The sequence below is a fragment of the Amblyomma americanum genome, chromosome 9 (genome assembly GCF_052857255.1).
Source record: "Amblyomma americanum isolate KBUSLIRL-KWMA chromosome 9, ASM5285725v1, whole genome shotgun sequence".
NCBI lineage: Eukaryota > Metazoa > Arthropoda > Arachnida > Ixodida > Ixodidae > Amblyomma > Amblyomma americanum.
In genome coordinates this window covers 94,280,048-94,297,565 of record NC_135505.1, presented here as the reverse complement: position 1 = coordinate 94,297,565, position 17,518 = coordinate 94,280,048, and the positions used below count along the sequence as shown (strand labels likewise).

The 17,518-nt window shown below is 45.8% G+C and overlaps 1 long non-coding RNA gene across 1 annotated transcript in view; it reads right to left on the bottom strand.

Annotated features, from left to right (window-relative positions):
• Positions 1–15,110, bottom strand: part of LOC144103977 (uncharacterized) — a 35,564-nt gene extending 20,454 nt beyond the window's left edge. Inside the window, exon 1 of the long non-coding RNA XR_013308394.1 lies at positions 8,190–15,110. This is a non-coding gene — a long non-coding RNA (uncharacterized LOC144103977). The remainder of the gene's footprint in view (positions 1–8,189) is intronic.
• Between the last annotated feature and the right edge of the window lie 2,408 nt (positions 15,111–17,518).

The window sequence follows — 17,518 nt, the reverse complement described above, 5'->3', positions numbered from 1 at the left end:
TGTGTGATGTGTTGTTTCCGGGCATGCTGCCGCACCTAACTCTCAATGAATATGTTTATAGCTTTATTACGAAGTCGTCCTTGATTCTTCGTCCTCGCAACAAGCCTCACATCTGGCGCAGCCGACAGACGGAGATTATAATCCAGCCTGCCAAAATTGTAACCAACGCGAAATCGCCAACCAGGCGCATATCCCCTGGGCTTGCGCGGGAAACCCGCCCCTTCGAAGCCTGCTGCCACCTCCCTCGGAAGAGAGATGAAACCAACGGCTCAGAAGGCCAGACAAGACCATCCAACTGGCACTCGTTTCGTGGGCTCAGGAAGTCGCCCACTCCTGGGGCCACACCAAGCACATCTGCTGTGAATAGCGACACTCTATGGCAATAAAGTTGTTTCTGTCTCTATCGACGACAACGAGCTTCAGCTTTCCGCTAATGTACAAGCCTGCCAGGCTGCACTCGCCCGACAGCCTCCGACTTTGCCGACGTTGTTAATATGCCCGAGTAAGCTAAGCGTTCTTCTTCTTTAAGTCTTTCGAGTCTACGACTCGCCTACGCCTTTCGATCCAGTCATTACGACGTTCGAAGTGGAGCTAAGCCTCCAGCCCCGTTTAGAATGTTCGAACTACGATAAGCCCGCATCAGTGTTCGATCGAACAAACAAGCCCAATGCTTCGGACATTCGTCCTTAAAAATTGCCACGCCTGGAATTAGTTGGAACGAATTAGACTTTGCAACATTGCGCGATTTAGTGTTGAGCTTTTGCGAGACGATCTCGAGCGATGCTACTTAGGCACATCAGGCCCAAAAGAAAACTTAATTCAGCGAATTAGCGCCGACATCGGAGAAGGCCGAATTTAGATACCGGACCCGTCAATTTCGTCTGCGAATTTGTCATTGAACATAGCTACCGTTCAAGCTCTCACGGTTTCACTGCAGCATTTTCTCCAGCCATCGGCAATGGTCACCACTTTGCCGGACCTTACTTAATCCGTCCATTACTTTGAGGAATCACCAAAAGAAGACGGGACCGCTTGGCTTGATGAAGTCAATTGAGTGCGACAGCTAGCTTTATGGGACGACGCCATCACTCGCCTCATAGCTTCCAGCAAACTAAAAAGTTCTGGTCGTAATTGGCACTTGACTTTCGGTCATCCGTTCAAAACATGCAATCAATGAAGAAAGTCGTTGAACACATTTTCATCCGAGCCCTCACTAATTGAATGACAAGAGCGTGTAATCAAATTAAAGCGCTATTGAGAGTTTATGCCAGCATGCCTTTGCAAAGTTGCGACTCGTAAACTGCTTCTCATTCAAGCTCACCGGCTAATAAACGATAGACTATCTTCTTCAAGACCTGCGTAAACAATTCATAGTCGCCGCCATTGCAGCCAGTCAACCTTCTACAAAGAGCAACCGCATGTCTAAGTGCATCAGCTTAGAAAAATGTGCGCAGCACGTCCAAGCTCACCAACATCCAAGCACAGTCCCTCGCAAGCCTCAGCGGAAGCTACAGCACATCTATTCGCCTAAGACCCAAGCACCCATGTCTTTAGACCAACAGCCGCAGAGCTCTCAACAGCAATCTACCCCTTCGGCCTCTTCCCGTACCCAGACACGACCACGCATTCAGAACTCTGCCTGCGCCCAAACAAGAAGCAAAGTAGGCCGCAATAGCTGCACAATATGGTGGACCAGCGTACCGTAGTAGCAAAAGACCTGTAACTTGCTGTTTGCTATAAGTGCAAAGATTTAGGTCATCTAACAACCCAGTGCCCGTTTTAAGGCCAGCACTCTTTACCAACCGTGCCATTTGCTGCAAGCCCATATGCATCAGCACATCAGCCGACAGCTCTACACAGTTCTCGCGTTCCTATTGAAGGCTTGCAGCAACAGCGCCCATTCTTCGTCACCTCTATCGCTGGAATAGGTGAATGCGACGCATTTCCGCACTCTGGATCTAAAATCACAATTATTTCCAAAGCTCTCCTTTCAACTGGCATGACGATTCTTTGGACAGAGCCTCTCTGAGCCGTTGTTGGAGGCTGTACCCAGAGGGGCACCACCTTTAAGTAACCGTCGGCCCTATTTCAGGAGTTTTGGAAGCTGCTGTTCTTGAGAACAACGTGCTCCCTGTCATATTTGGTGAAGATTTGTTTTCATCCCCGTAAGCGCGCCTCATATTTGAACCTACAAAGCCAGTTCATCTCCAACATGTTGCCACAAACGTCACGATTATTACCAGTCAAACGCTTGTCCACCACATGGCCAACGCTGTGGTTCCTGCACTTTCAGGGATTTTGTAGAGCAAGCTACACTGGCCGAGGATCAGCAGTGTTGCGTGGCTGCTGGAGAGCCGTGCTGCGCATGCGCGAGGAGCAGTGACGTCACACGACGAACAGCTGGCACGCCAGAACCGCCGCCGCGCGCGCTTCGCGGGTCTGTGCATCCTCTGTAAACCGCATCACGTGACCAGCCATGCATCCAGCCACCGCGCCAATGGGCCGGCAGCTGCTCCGCACCACGTGACCGACCACGTGGCCAACAACGTGATCAACCCCTCTCATACTCACTGAATAAAGAAAATTTATGATGGCCTAGCCCTGCTAGGCCAGATTATACGTAGCGCGGCGATATCTGGTTCGGAACAGTTATATATGAAAGGCGCGCTTTCACTCATCTTCATCATCAGCCTGACTAGACGCACTGCAGGGCAAAGGCCGCTCCCATGTCTCTCCACTCAACCCGGTCCTTTGCCAGCTGCGCCCACCCTATGCCTGCAAACTTCCTGATCTCATCCGCCCGCTAACCCTTGTGCAGCCCCCTGCTACGCTTGTCTTCTCTTGGAATCCACTCCGTTACCCTTAAGGACCAGTGGTTATCTTGCGTTCGCAGTACATGCCCTGCCCAAGCCGATTTCTTCCTCTTGATTTCTACTAGAATGTTATTAACACGTGTTTATTCCCTCACCCACTCGCCCCGCTTCCGGTCTCTTAAGGTTACACCTATCAATTACCTTTCCATGGCTCACTGTGCTGTGCTGTGCTTTCCGTTAGCCTCCACGTTTCTGCCCCATAGGTGAGTACTGGTAAGATACAGCTCTTGTATACTTTTCTCTTGACGGATAGTGGTTACCTGGAATTCAAGATCTGAGAGAACCTGCCATATGCGCTCCACCCTATTCGGCTACCTTAACTATCTTATAGATATTGCTAATGACTTTTTCCTCTTTGTCTCTTAACGCATACATCTGGTTTTTCCCGATGCCTAGTTTCCTCTTGACCGTTTTTAGGCTAACTCCGTTCTTTAGAGCATGCTCGATTATCTCCACATTAAACTTCCTAATTTCGGATACCTTGTGCTTATTTATTTTGCGCATTTATTCATGGTTAAACATTGAGCCGTCGTGGCGGAGTGGTAGCGTCTCCGCCCCAAACGCCAATGGCCCTGGCTCGATTTCCAGCTTCGACACAGGGCTTTTTTTTCTTCACATTTGTGACGTCACTGCTCCTCGCGCATGCGCAGCACGGCTCTCCAGGAGCCACGCGAAACTGGTCAACCTCGGCCAGTGCAGCTTACGCTACAATAACAAGTCGCTCTTCATTGTTCGATCTCTCCCCGAGCTTCACACTGTAACGTTGAGTGCGTTTGGCAAACTGATGGCAGTAAATAGTTGATCGCGAGGCGTGGTTACCCAATAAACGCAGCGGCCTATTGCTGCAGTACTGCGTGCCAGCCACAACGTTTTCAGCTCTAATGCATGCAGCCCACATCTCTCGCCCACCACTGCCACATACCTCAAAGCGCGATTAAGGAGTCCACTGACCCAGGGAGCCACTCTTGCGCCCTTTGTTTCCTCAGAATCATCGGAGCCTAGAACGTTATCAACGCCAATGAACACACCTAATGTCGACGGCCTATTGCTTCAGTGCCGCGTTTCTGCCACACGGTTTTGAATGCCAACGCGTGCAGTGCATATCTGTCGCTGCCGCCACACAGCTTAAAGCGCGACTGAGGTGTCCGCTGACCCAGGGGCCAGTGCCTTTCCTTTGCTTTCGATGCTCCGGTTTTTTTCGGTTCTGGTTTTTGAGGAAAAGATATAGCGTGGTAACTCTCTCACATATCTTCGAGGATACTCGAACCACGTCATAAAGGAAAGGATAAACGAGGCATTGAAAGAAGAAAGAAAGGAAGTGGTGCCGTAGTGGAGGTTTCCGGAAATAATTTTGACCACCTGACGATCTTTAACGTGCACAGACATCGCACAACAGCTGGGCGCCTTCTAATAATAACAATAATATTAATAATAATAATAATTGGTTGTTAGGGCAAGGAAATGGCACAGTACCTGTCACACATCCCGGAGGACACCTGAACCGCGCCGTAAGGGAAAAGGATAAAGAGGGAGTGAAAGAATAAAGGAAGAAAGAGGGGCCGTAGTGGAAACTCCGGGATAATTTCGACCTCCTGAAGATCTTTAACGTGCACTTACACCGCGCAGCACACGGGCGCTATTGCGTTTCGCCTCCACCGATACGCGGCCGCCGCGTTCAGGTTCGAGCCCGGGTACTCCGGATCAGTAGCCAAGCGTCCTTACCGCTGAGCCACTGCGGCGGGTAATTTCTTTATCGGCTTCGGAACAGCGGCGGCTCGGTTCAAGGTTTCTCCTCGGTTCATGAAACAGGCGCCGAACAAGCTACAGAAAGGAGTACTATAGCTTTCGCTTTATCGTCTTCCTACACCGCCTCCCTCCAAACCCTGGGTTCCCGCCTGTGGGAACGCTTGTAGCCGGGACGCTGACGGGGTGTGAAGAAGCGCTTGGCCTATTACGCTCTGCAAAGATATTTGCTGGATTGCTGAGGCCAGCTCAAAAGGTGAATGTATTTTGCTTCAAGAAGTTAAAAACTTTCTGCTACGAAGCTCACACCCTTCTTTTTTGCGTTGTTTGCTTTAGCTAAAACATTCATAAAACAAAAATTTAGCGCTGCAGAGACTGCATCAGAAAAATGCGAATAAATTGATGATGGTTTAGTTCCGGTTAAACCTAAAGTGCGTACGCAATAGCTGACCCGAATAAGACGTGGCTTCGCTCGCGGGTTGTCGCTGTCGTTTCTCCGCTTCTTGACGCGGTCGTTTGGCGAGCCATTCCTCTCATTGTTCCGGCGTCTCGGCCATGCGCTTGGCTTTCCTGGCTTCTTGGGCTGGTTGTCGACTCGCCTTATATCACGCCAAAACTTCGGGGTCCGTCGGCGTGGCTTCCCGCAGTCGCCGTCGATGTCGGTCGCAGTATACAAGCGGACTTAGCGCTTCTTCACCCATCAGTCACATGAAGAACGAGCGTTGTTGTTTTTGCGACTGCAGGAAGAATGAAATTGAAAGTACGCGGGCCTGCCTACTGGCTCAGGCTGAGCCACAATCGCTGCCCCGTGCAGACAGTGGGAGAGTAAAAAGAGATGGGAGAGGAAAGATTGAAAGAAAGGACGCGCGTCGCATAATCCTCGTAATCTGAAGCGACGACTTTTTAGCAACAGATATGTCCGGTGACAAGGAGCCCTCATCACATGTCTGAAAGCCCCTAGATCCCAGCCCCGTACGGTCAGGTGCTTCGCACCCTCTGTTTATAAAGTGGCCGAGCAATGACACACACCTGTTGCCCAACTGTTCATGCGCAGCACACCTGTAGCTACGGCGCATGCGCGACGCGCGCGGCGAGGCTATGGAGTCGGCAGCGGCCAAAATCTGACGACACGACCAGCGGACCTTTCGCTCGGCCAGGCTGCGCACTTGGCGGCGGCAGCGGCACAACTCTGACGTCACGCGTGGCGCACCTGTTGCTCGGCGCATGCGCATTAACGGCTCCAGCTCGGCCCGGTGTCCTTGGCTTTTTATGGCGTAGGGAAGCTATCGCTTCAAAAAATGTGCTTGCCGCTACATTGGTGGCTCCTAGTCGAATTTGATAGCTCTTGTGCGTATGACATCATATAGAATGTTCTACAATTATTGTTCTAAAATTAGAATATTCAAAAACGTGCATATCATCCTACTTCTCAATAGCGACATTCAGGGCTCCGTTTTTGCTTTACTCTTATTCCTTTTAGGCGTGCCGTCATCATACGTATGGGGTGACGTCACACTATGACGTCGTGGTGACGTCATCGCCTAATTAGGCATGTACGTCTAATTAACCTCTATAATTAACATAATCAGCATCATTACTACATCTGCCGTTTACTCTAATTAGTTTGCATCATTAATTAGCGTTATTCATAATGGTTCTTGATCACAGTTATTAATGAGTGTCTACTGCTAGTGGCCAATGAATAATGACTCTCACTCGATAAGGTTTAATCACTGAGTTTATATACTTCACCGCACCACTTTTGCTTCCACGTTTTGCAGACATATTTTTCGGATACTTTTTGAGGACACTTCGGGTGTCTACAGATATAAGTAATGCTTTCACATTAAAGCAACCTCACGCGCATTGATCTGTGATCTTATGATTCCAAAATCAATAAATGCGCTACCTCATAAAAATGGCCTTCGGCAAGTCGGAAACCTTGTAACAGGTACGAAGCGGACGGCTAAAAAATTCTGAGGGCACTTAGGACTCCTTACGTGGAGGAATGCGAAAGCATGTATTTGAGGAAAGGAAAGGTTTTTGAGTAAAAGACGCAGTAGCTCTGAGATCTCAACAGCTCGGTGAACACCTTAAAGCCCGGAATACATGGAGCGTTTTTGAGGCGATTTTCGCCCGACGGCGCAGATTTGACGCCCAGCGTCAAGAAAAACGCCCGCCGCCGATCAGGAACGGCTAGATTTTGACGCGGCGTGCGCGCGTCAGACGCTACCGGAAGTGCCTGCCGGACTCACTTCCGTCTGTATTCGGCGGCAGCGGCCAGCCGTCTCAGCGTCCTTTGAGCACTTCGCGCGCGTTATTCACCCTCCTCCTTTCTTAATTGCCAGATGGGGTGCACCTAAAATTTCCTCTTTATTTTCTGCTTGTCTTCTATGTCCCTCATCTTCATGAGCAATAATCTTTTATTTAACAGCAGAAGACGCCGATGTGCCCCCATGGACACTGGCCTTGGTCACAAGAATAGAAGCGGCGTGTTCTCCCTCGCAGTTATCTCCCTGCTTGCCGTCCGCTCGAAGTAAATGAAAACTCTTTTCAAAACTGGTTTTCAGCAACGAGAGCCACAAGCAGTGCACAGAACGAAGCTATCATATAGTGTCTGCCCAATCCGCACCGCCATTTCAGTCGCACAGGGTCGCCAGACGAAACAGTTCTGGCCAACTCTCTGGCCAACTCCGCTGAACATCCACAAAAATATCGAGACAATACTAAACATACCTGAAAATGTGTATAGACCTAACTGTAGTATATTTATTGCCTAATTTAATAATTATAACACAAGCAAACAACATATAAGCATTGATCGTTCATTTAGTGGTGGCCAAAACATTTTTGCCTTGTCTGGCCACACTGCGGCGGCGTTCGCCACTTGTACGCCTCATGTAGCCTGGCCAGCGTCCCTCTGACGCGTTTTTTTGTCTACACGCGATAATCGCAGGAGAAAAACGCCCCATGTAGCCCCCGCTTAACCGCGTGTAAAGCATGCGACTGAAGGTGCATGTTACCGGTCTTAACCCCCGTCATCAATTAGCACGTGAATTGACAATTTCATTAATTCAACTACATTAATTAGGTAATTTATTATGTTATTATATTTATTATCTCTCACATGGTGTAACTTGTGTATCCATTCCCTTGACAATGCATTAATAAATTGCATTACTTACTACTTAATTAAAATTTCTATTGCCTATTTCACCACGGCATTTTTTTAACACGAAATATTTTTTCAACAACACATTTAGACCAACATAATAAATGAATTATATCATTTATTTCAAATTGTCAATCTCACCACTGCATAATACGCACTCAATAATGTATTACCAAACGTTTTCATATTCATTCAAATGGGGCGAAGTTTCCTTGCCGACATATTTTGCTGACACCTTTTGCTGACACGTATTGTCGACAAGACATAGCCATATAACGCTTTCACAATAAAATAATTAGTCTTCATTTTTTAAAGCAGCAACAACCAGAATTATTTTAGAGACATGCCTAGTAATTCTTGCAATTAAATAAAAAGAAAACGAATTCTATAAATTTACTCACCTTTAAAATCCGTCGCATTGATGGTGTACACTCGATGTTTCTTTTTCCCTGTAAAATGCCGCGTGGTCATCTACTTATGCCTTAGAGAAAGAGTAACATTGTGAACAGATACGATGTCATGTTTGCACTTCGAGGCTAAGAACGCTCAATATCTGGACTTGCCGGGTGCATTCACCTGGTCCATTTTAGCAGCACTATAGCCCATGGTGTAATAACAAAACTCATGGTCGCCGTAGTACAACTATTTTTCTACCTTAATCCCAGTCCTGCAATATTCCAGGCAGGAAAATTAAATTCTACAGCATGCAAGAGAATGTTAATGTTAACAACTACATTAGGAGTTTTTTAAGGCAAAAGGGTCATGCGTTTTTCGTGGTTCTCAGAAAATACATAAACTCCTAAATTTTCGAATGAGCTTACGTGCAATTTATTATGACGTATTCTACATTTTTCAACTGTCGTAGGCCAAGCTCCACATTTAAGAAGCGCAGAAATAAAGTGTATGTTGCGTGCAGGGTTGACGCTCTGAGCCCCCTCCGCAGCAGATACCATTCACCCTACTGACGCTAGGCAGCAGGCAGCACTAAAATGTAAACGTTCTCGCCCACGTTCCTAACTGACCAGCGCTTACATATAAATGAACTTTGGAAGTTCGTGTCAAAATTAATTTATGCGTTACTTTTTTACTCAGTGTGATGGTATCAGTTATATCGAATAATGTTTGCATGCCGCCGAAAGTTTCGGAGCGGCTGAGTGAACTACAGCATCACTTGAAGCAGTCAAATTTTCTAGCGAACAAGGCAAGGCCACTAAAGGTTTCCCCACGAATCCATGGGCCTTTTTTTGTGAGAGCCTTTTACCTAAAACGAATTTAAGATGCAGACTTCACACATCTCCAAACTTATAGTTGAAGGAATGTCTTCTATTTCGCATTACCAGCTGTTTGCACGCGTTGACTTGCGGTTTGCTCGTTGCACCACTAGCTCCTGCTTGCTTCGGTTCTGCTCTTTTAAAGCAAAATCTTTACTAGCGTAGCCAAGCTAAGGCCATCAGCGCCGCAATTTGGCGTTCATGTGGAAGAGTGTTGGAGGTGTGGCAGCCACGTGACATAGGACGTCACTCGCCGCAGCTGCAACCGCGGGCCACCGCCATGTCGACCGCTGTGCCGACCACCGCCTTGGCAGCTGTGGCCACGTGACTAACCATGTCATTTGCCGCTTGTTGGAAAAAGCAGGCTACGCAACTCCCGCGGTATTCTGCAGTTCTCGCTGCGTGTACGTCTTCGGGACGATTTCGCTAAACCACGCTTAGCTGCGCAAAACTCCAACCATTTTTTTTTTCGATTTTGTGTTGTGCTGGCGCTTGTTCAGCATGCCGCCTTTTGATGTTACGTTTTACTTTCTCACCATTTTGTGGCGCGTGACGTATGCTACCCTTGAATATCAGAGTGCCTTGCTAGCGGCGCCGCGCATATATTTCGCATTCAAACGCCATTTTAGAACTTCCTGCCGATGCGCTTCCGTTCGTGCTTGCGAGCGAGAACGCTCATATGGCAGCGTTAAGTCCAGCACTCCTCGTTGCGCCCAGTCAACTTAACCAACTGAGCTTCCGTCCGTCTCTATTTTTACGACACTCATGCAGTTCGCTCAGTAAGTACTCGTGTGGCATTTCTATATACTCTCATTAAATCCCGAAAATTTCTTACCAGCTTTCTCCCCTTGGCCTCATCAGAGCGCACACTGAGGAATAAAAACACACATCCGCCCAGAAATAGAAGGAAAGCACGCACACTGAGGAATACAAAATACACATCATCCCAGAAATAAAAGTAAAGCACGCGCACTGAGGAATACAAAATACACATCAGCCCAGAAATAAAAGTAAAGCACGCGCACTGAGGAATACAAAATACACATCCGCCCAGAAATAAAAGGAAAGCACGCACACTGAGGAATACAAAATACACATCAGCCCAGAAATAAAAGGAAAGGAAACTACCAGCACGGCACCTCCTCTTGCATATTTCTCTTAACGCTCTTGACATCTCCGCGGTCGTCCATCAATGCAACTCTTCGTTCTTCACGGTAGCGTAACGCGTCGGCAACATAAGGGTTCTTCACTTCGCTTACGAGTTCGCACCTCAGCTGTGCTAGTATAAGGAGACTCTGTCTCCCTAGTGGACTAGCGCGCACGGTTTAGGCTGTGCAAGCAATACGAGACGAATGTCATCAAAAGAACGTCTTCTTGGGCGATTTGGTCACAATTAATCTTAGGAACTAGGCGCGAACACACACAGACACAAGAAAGGATACGGGGCAAAGCTTTGGCTCGTATCCTTCCTTGGATTTGTGTGTGTTCGCGCCTAGTGCCTAAGAGGAATGTCCTCAACAGCGTAATAGTTTAACGCGAAGGCGTTAAGGAGCTCCTGTCCTAGAAAACCCGGCGTCGTCGTTGTAACACGATAATGTCCTAATAAAATTAATTTTTGTACAGATACGATGCATCAAACCCAGGGCTCTCAGATTGTGAAGCGAGCACGCGCAGAACATGCTTTGAAGGATGGTTGCCTCAAACTGAACAAAAGTGTGCCTAGTGAATGCGTTGCGTGCATTAGCAAAAACTGGCAGCGCTGCAACACGCTGTCGCATTCCACTCTTCAAGGCGCAGTCTTAGCGTCGTGAAAATTTTTTTCACAATAGTTTAAAAGAAAAACCACTCTGAACCTTTTCTCTTTTAGCTTTCATTCTGAAGAGAAGGTATAACAAGTCCCGTATTAATTTTACTGAGTATATCGTTGCCGCTGCATCGGCGCCGGTTACAATTATTCGAAGTGCGCAGGTGAGAACAGCCACTCTGAGGGAAATACAGTTTACATTAAACTGGCGCCGTGGTTTTACTATGAACGTTAACTAAGTACGAAATTAAGCGGGTCATGTGTCCTGCAAGTTCTGCATTCCTGCGTGTGAATCCAAAAATGGAAAAGACTGGTTGGCTGCTGAACATAAAGGGTTATGTTACCAATAGCTATTGCAGTCGTGAAAACATACTGCATTAATGCATGCGCTTTCTTTCTTATCATAATGTCATCAGCTTCTTACGGCGACCACCACGGTGGCCTTGTCAATAACGTGTTTGGTGGCTGGGTGCGTGTTCACGGAATCTTGTGACGTGCAGTATCACAGAAGCCAGTTTACTGTCTGAAGGTGTCTTGTTGATTTTGTTGGCCTCTTATGAAGTGGAAATTAGCTACTAGGGAGAATTGGAAAGGGTTTGATGTTGAGGGCAGGAGTGGAGGAGTCCTTTTAATCGTTTGCATGTTTTCTTTATCTTTGAGATGCCATTCCAAAAACGTTACTGTCATCACATCATTTCACGTCTGCTTCGTGGTCTGTCTGGCGGTCATACAGTGGTCATACAGGGTTTTTCACATAACTTCAACCATGGATTTAAAAAAACCTGTCGTATCAGATCTGGGTTAAGTCAAGACTTTGTGTTTCCCGTTATTTAGTGCTCCTGAGAGTATCTTTTTAAATTCCACTTTATTATTTAGGCAGCTATAATAATAATGCAAAATGTTTAAATTAAGTTACGGTCCTGAGTGTTTGGTTACATTTTAGTGGGGTCAAGAAATAATTGGTCGGTTTTTTTGAAGCAAAGTATTAACTAGGTTGTCTTTTTTCCAGCATTTAAAGACAGCCCGTAAAATCCGTAAAAAACCACGTCAATGCACTCATGCGCTACCATATGCCAGCGCACCCAACAATGTTTTGAATGAATGAAACGTTCATGCATACCGTGCCCAAGTAAACAGCCGGCGCTCAGATATGTCGACTGCAAAATGATAACACTACAAAAAAAACCACGGCTACCTTGAATGGAACTTGATTGCTTTCGCTTCCTTTTTGTTTTAGTTTCTACGCTGGCTCACTAAAAAAACCGTCTGAATTGGCTGTCGGTGCCCTTCAATCACGTACAGTAGATACGGAACGCGCTTTCTATGTTCAGCAGGAATGTGCTGCACGCACTTTTTATACTCTGCATTGATAGGTGTCGCCCGCTTACTTGGACACGGTGAGCGCGCACGCTTCGTTTATTCAGAACGCGATTAGAAGCTCTACAATACGGTAGCGGAAGGGACCAATCACGGGGTTTTATTCATATGTTACGGGCTGGGACCACATAGAAAGTAGGTTGATAAAAAACCTGCATCAGGCTGTTTCGTAACCACCCCTACAACTTAAACAAATACACATTATCCTAAAATGAATATTGTTAATTTTCCATAAATAAGCGGAGGTGATAAACTTATTAAGCGGAATTTAAAAATACTGTGTGGATCGCCATGGTACGTGAAAGACCCTGTAGATTAGAAAAATCCATAGATAGGTAGAATCATCTTATCCTCTCTTACTCGCGTTAACTGTGTACTAGCATGAGAAATAGAGTTCAATGTTTTGACTCAAAACCTAACTGTAGTGGCAGTTTTGAATCGTACACTCTGGAGCCCTATCCTTAGCTTTACAGGGTTTAACGTACCTAAGCGACTGAGGCTATGAAAGACGCCGTAGTGAAGGGCTACGGAAGCATCGACCAGCTGGGGTTCTTTAAAGCGCGCTTACATCGCACAGTACACGGGCTGCTAGAATTTCGCCTCCATTGAAATTTGACCACCGCGGCCGGGATTGAAACCACGTCTTTCGGGTCAGCAGCCGAGCATCAAAACCACTTAGCCAACGCGGCGGCCTATTAGAAAAATAGGAACAAGAATAGGACTCTGGCCGCCACGATGGCTCAGTGGTTTTGATGCTCGGCTGCTGACCCGGAAGACGCGGGTTCAATCCGGGCCGCGGTGGTCAAATTTCAATGAAGGCGAAATTATAGCAGCCCGTGTACTGTGCTATGTCAGTGCACGTTGAAGAACCCCAGATGGTCGAAATTTCTGTAGCTTGAGACGCTTTGGGACCTTAACCTCCATAAACCGAGGCTTGTCTGTATTATAGAATTTTAGGTGATGTATCAGCCATATTATGAAGTTCGTGAGAAGAAGGCCTCATATCTTTAAAGGTAACAGTATCAGGTTCTGAATAAAGCTGGATGTATTGCGCATTTGTGCCAACGACAAAATTCTCCTTAAGTATATCAGAATACCTTGTGTGTAGAAGGATGCGCCATGTCCTATGTGGGTGTATGAAAACAGAAGAAACATGTCACCAACAAAACATCGCACTTAGCGTGAAACAAGGCCTGTTGCAGGCAGTATATTAGTACAAAATAATGTGTTCGTGCTTCTTCTTTGTATCTTACAAAAGGTAAAAACAGTCCAGGAAATACTAATGCTTGAGCAGTACACGGTGCAGTATGCGCCCGCCGGGGCAAACACGACTGGAATGCAAGGTTGTCTGCGCGTCATGCCGCTCAGCTAACGGAAAGAGAATAAGCTTAGTGTGACGCGCTTTTTACCGCTCATAGCTGAAGTCTATTGTAATATATTTTTTTTACATTTATTGCAGATAACACCCTGTCGTAACTAACGAAAAGCGCCATGTAGCATTGTTCCCTATAAAGCGAAAAATTGTGATCGCATAAAGCCAATTTAAAAATCAAATTTGCTTGCTCTCTGAGCTACACAATATTTAAAGTTATAGAAAGCGCTAGCTGATTGGACTATGGCGGCATTTACTTTGTATTCATGTTCTATACGCTCTTAAATACATGGCGTTCTAATGGCATGCAGCAATATAACGCCACTTCAAAGCCAAGGCTTAATTGAGAACTTTGTTTTTTTATTATTTCAGTCGGTTCATAACATATATTAGTTTGGGCTGGTTTAATGATTTCAAAAATACTGCACCAGGCATGGGTTCATTTATGAAAAAATAGTTTGAATCACAAAACATAGAAAACAAAACGCTTTAAGAATAAATCAAAAAGTGTACAATGATACCCTTCAATAATTTCCAACGATTAGTTATTTATGTAATTCCATCTATCTGCCTGGTGTGTCAATTTTAGAAATGTTAATTGCAGCTCCTCAGACAAAAATTTGCGTCGCGAGAGGCCATGTTGTCTCGAAGTTGCGGGCCTGTAAATTTGGGGAAACGATGCTGGTAGTTGTCCACCTAACACAAATATACAAATTAGTTTCATCTCGCGCAGACATAGTGCTACAAATATTCGCATCAGTCTTACGAAGGTACGCCGTTGTTGCTGCGGCCAAATAAAGATAAACGTATAGTTTTAAGTGTGTGGCTAAACTTTATATTGCATTGTTAGACATATCAAATTCCACAGGATGTCTTTCTGCCCTTTGTTTGGCACCTCCAATAAGAGTTCTTTCTGGCCATGACTGCAACTGGGAAGCCGAGCAGCACCTATAGCGGTATCCGCTAAAAGATAGACGAGAGGGGCTATGCTTGTGGTCACCTGCGGGCCTGTTTAGCGAATGAACATAAAGGAAAAATAGTATCTACAGCGGAAAGCGGCGAAATTGCCTAGTTTGTAACTTTGGAGAGCGGCAGCTCATCAACTGTATTTCAGAAATCATTTCCGTGTAGAGTGCAGCTTTCGCAGCGTGCAGTATGTAAAAAATATTAAGATTGAGCCTCTGCCACCACTCTCTATATAGACGGGAACTAACAACTAGACTAAAGAAAATGGCATCGTGAACATCACATTTTACGCCTTTATACTGGGCACATACAAAAAGGAAACTATTCGCTGTGAACATCAGCGTCTTAGCAGTAGAACACTATGTTAAAAATAATCAGGCGCCTGTTAAAATTTGTTGAAGGGCATAAAATGTGTGACGGTACCTGTCTCTTTAGCTTCGGCGACCGCCAGGGTGCCGGCTATGAAAGCCAAAAGTATCAAGTGCGTTACGCTCTTCATCATGGAGAACAGTTCCCGGGACATGCGATGTGTGCTCAGCCTCTGATGGCCAGCTCTTTATATGTTGTCTCTGAAGAAATTGCCGGAAAGGGCAGAATGAAAAAGACAGCTGTTTTAACGCATATAAAGTGCTAAAGGGTGAAATCTGAATAAAACTAAGAAGTTCAAGACGTCTTTTGACATGCTTATTTTATGCAAACTGCAGAACATGTTTTTTAGAGCATGGCATTCCCTCCCGATTCCGAACGTAGCAGCACATTTTTGCTCTGAGCGCTCGCTCATACTTGGAGAGGGTAGGAACTTTGGCAGTATTTGAACTTTCTTTCGAATGATGTTATCTGTCCAAAACAAGGCATCTGTTTTTTTTTTCCTTTCACTAGTTTAAAGTCAGCTGAAAGGTGGGAGGGCTGCGCACAGCGAGGGCACGGGATACTGAGGATAATTACACGTATCTTTTCATGAAGTGCATTCATTGTGTTAATTTGCGCATCGATCGCAGTTCATGCCCCCCGCCCTATAGACAACGCTCCTATAGACAACATAGCCCAAAAACTCTTGTCAGAAATGAACCAATGAATGCCAAAAAATCGGTCCTCATAATTTTTTGCCCTGAATAATATTCTGGAATTTCCTCTTCTTGTTTAAAATGAACCTCTATGACCCTCCTTCAAAGATCTTGCAGTAAGAGAGTTACGTGCCTAAATCATTCTGGCTAATGAAATGCAGGTGTACGTACTATGCTCAATGAAAGATTACAGTCGTTCCCGTTATTACAACCCCTGTTAATATGAACGACTTGAATTATGGACAATTTTTCTGTGGTCCAAGCTTTTTCAATGTATATTTGTATCGTTAATACTGAAACGCTGTCCGGACCGTGGACGGGGTTAAAGTGTACGAATCCCATTGGGACCGATGTATTTTTGTCGCGTTAATATAGACAGCGTTGAGAACAGATCCTAAATGCCTCTGACGGATGTTCCAGCCCTTGTATTTTGACTAAAGAACACCACTGAAAGACGGTGTGAAAGTACAAATGCCCTTGTAAACGCCTTTTTGTGCGTACGTGTGCGTGCGTGTGCGTTCGTGTGAGTGCGTGTGCGTGCGTGTGCTTGCGTGTTTTGGGGGCTTCATGCTTTATAGCGGCAATTTTCCTGTCAACGCGCCTTACCATGTGCAGCATTGCATCAATGGCTGCCAAAAAAAAATTCTTTCTGTGCACTGCGTAGCAAACCTTATTCAACATTTGTCGGGAGCGTGAGTACCGAGTTTTTGGGATGTGAACAGTCGCAGAAGCATATACTTCATCATGCCATGGGGCACCATTGTCTCGTGGATCACTAGGCGCTGATGATGATGACCATATGAATCGACTTAAGCTTTTATTATTGCGAGATTTTCACTTCACTGAAGTCTGCCTATACGCAGAGAAGCTGTCCGTAATAATAACAAGTTTTTGGGTACATTTTTTTCTTTATCATTATGATTCGTTATTATAGACGACTCGCTTTATGCATATTTTCGCTCAGGAGCCAAAGTATCCATATTAACAAGCCACGACTGTATATAAAGCCAGAAGGCAATGAAAGAAAAATGTTTGCGCAATTTTGCATAAACAGTGCAAGGCACTGTAAATACTAGAAATTTATTTAAATATATGCTAACGACTTATTTGGTGTCACTAAAAGGAAACAGTAAAAAAGAATGAGGGAGATTTTTCAGGTCGTGGCAGGACCTATCCAAATCTCGATAGATGCGCAGCGAATGTCCCTGAGGCCCTACGGTTTATACATTACGAAATTAATGCGATGACTATGCTGTAGCGATAGTAAAAAACGACTTGAAGAATAGTGTCCCAATAGGGAGGGAGGTCAGGGGTACTAAACTTCCATATACATCGTTGTTCATCAAATGCAGACGCCAGCGCTAATTCCTCCCAAAACGCTCGAAGGGAAGCCAACTACAGCGTCGTATCGTCGTCATGACAACGGTGCCCAGCAGAAAAAAAACTCCATCCCCGAGCGATCATTGGAACCACAGCCGTCAAAAAAGAGACACTTCCTGTCCTGGTCACTCGGGTAGTTCGGCCACGGCCGCAGCCTTTCCAAAATACGAGCGTGGACAGCAATCATTCATTTTTAAGTATCACTACAGCTCCAGTCGCCAGGTGCGCTGTACTTGAAACCAAAACTATTACAATCACAGTTTTTCCCCCTGGCAGGGATGCGATATAAAGATTCAAGTAATAATAATAATAATTGGTTTTTGGGGAAAGGAAATGGCTCAGTATCTGTCTCATATATCGTTGGACACCTGAACCGCGTCGTTAGGAAAGGGATAGGAGAGGGAGTGAAAGAAGAAAGGAAGAAGGAGGTGCCGTAGTGGAGGGCTCCAGAATAATTTCGACCACCTGGGGATCTTTAACGTGCACTGACATCGCA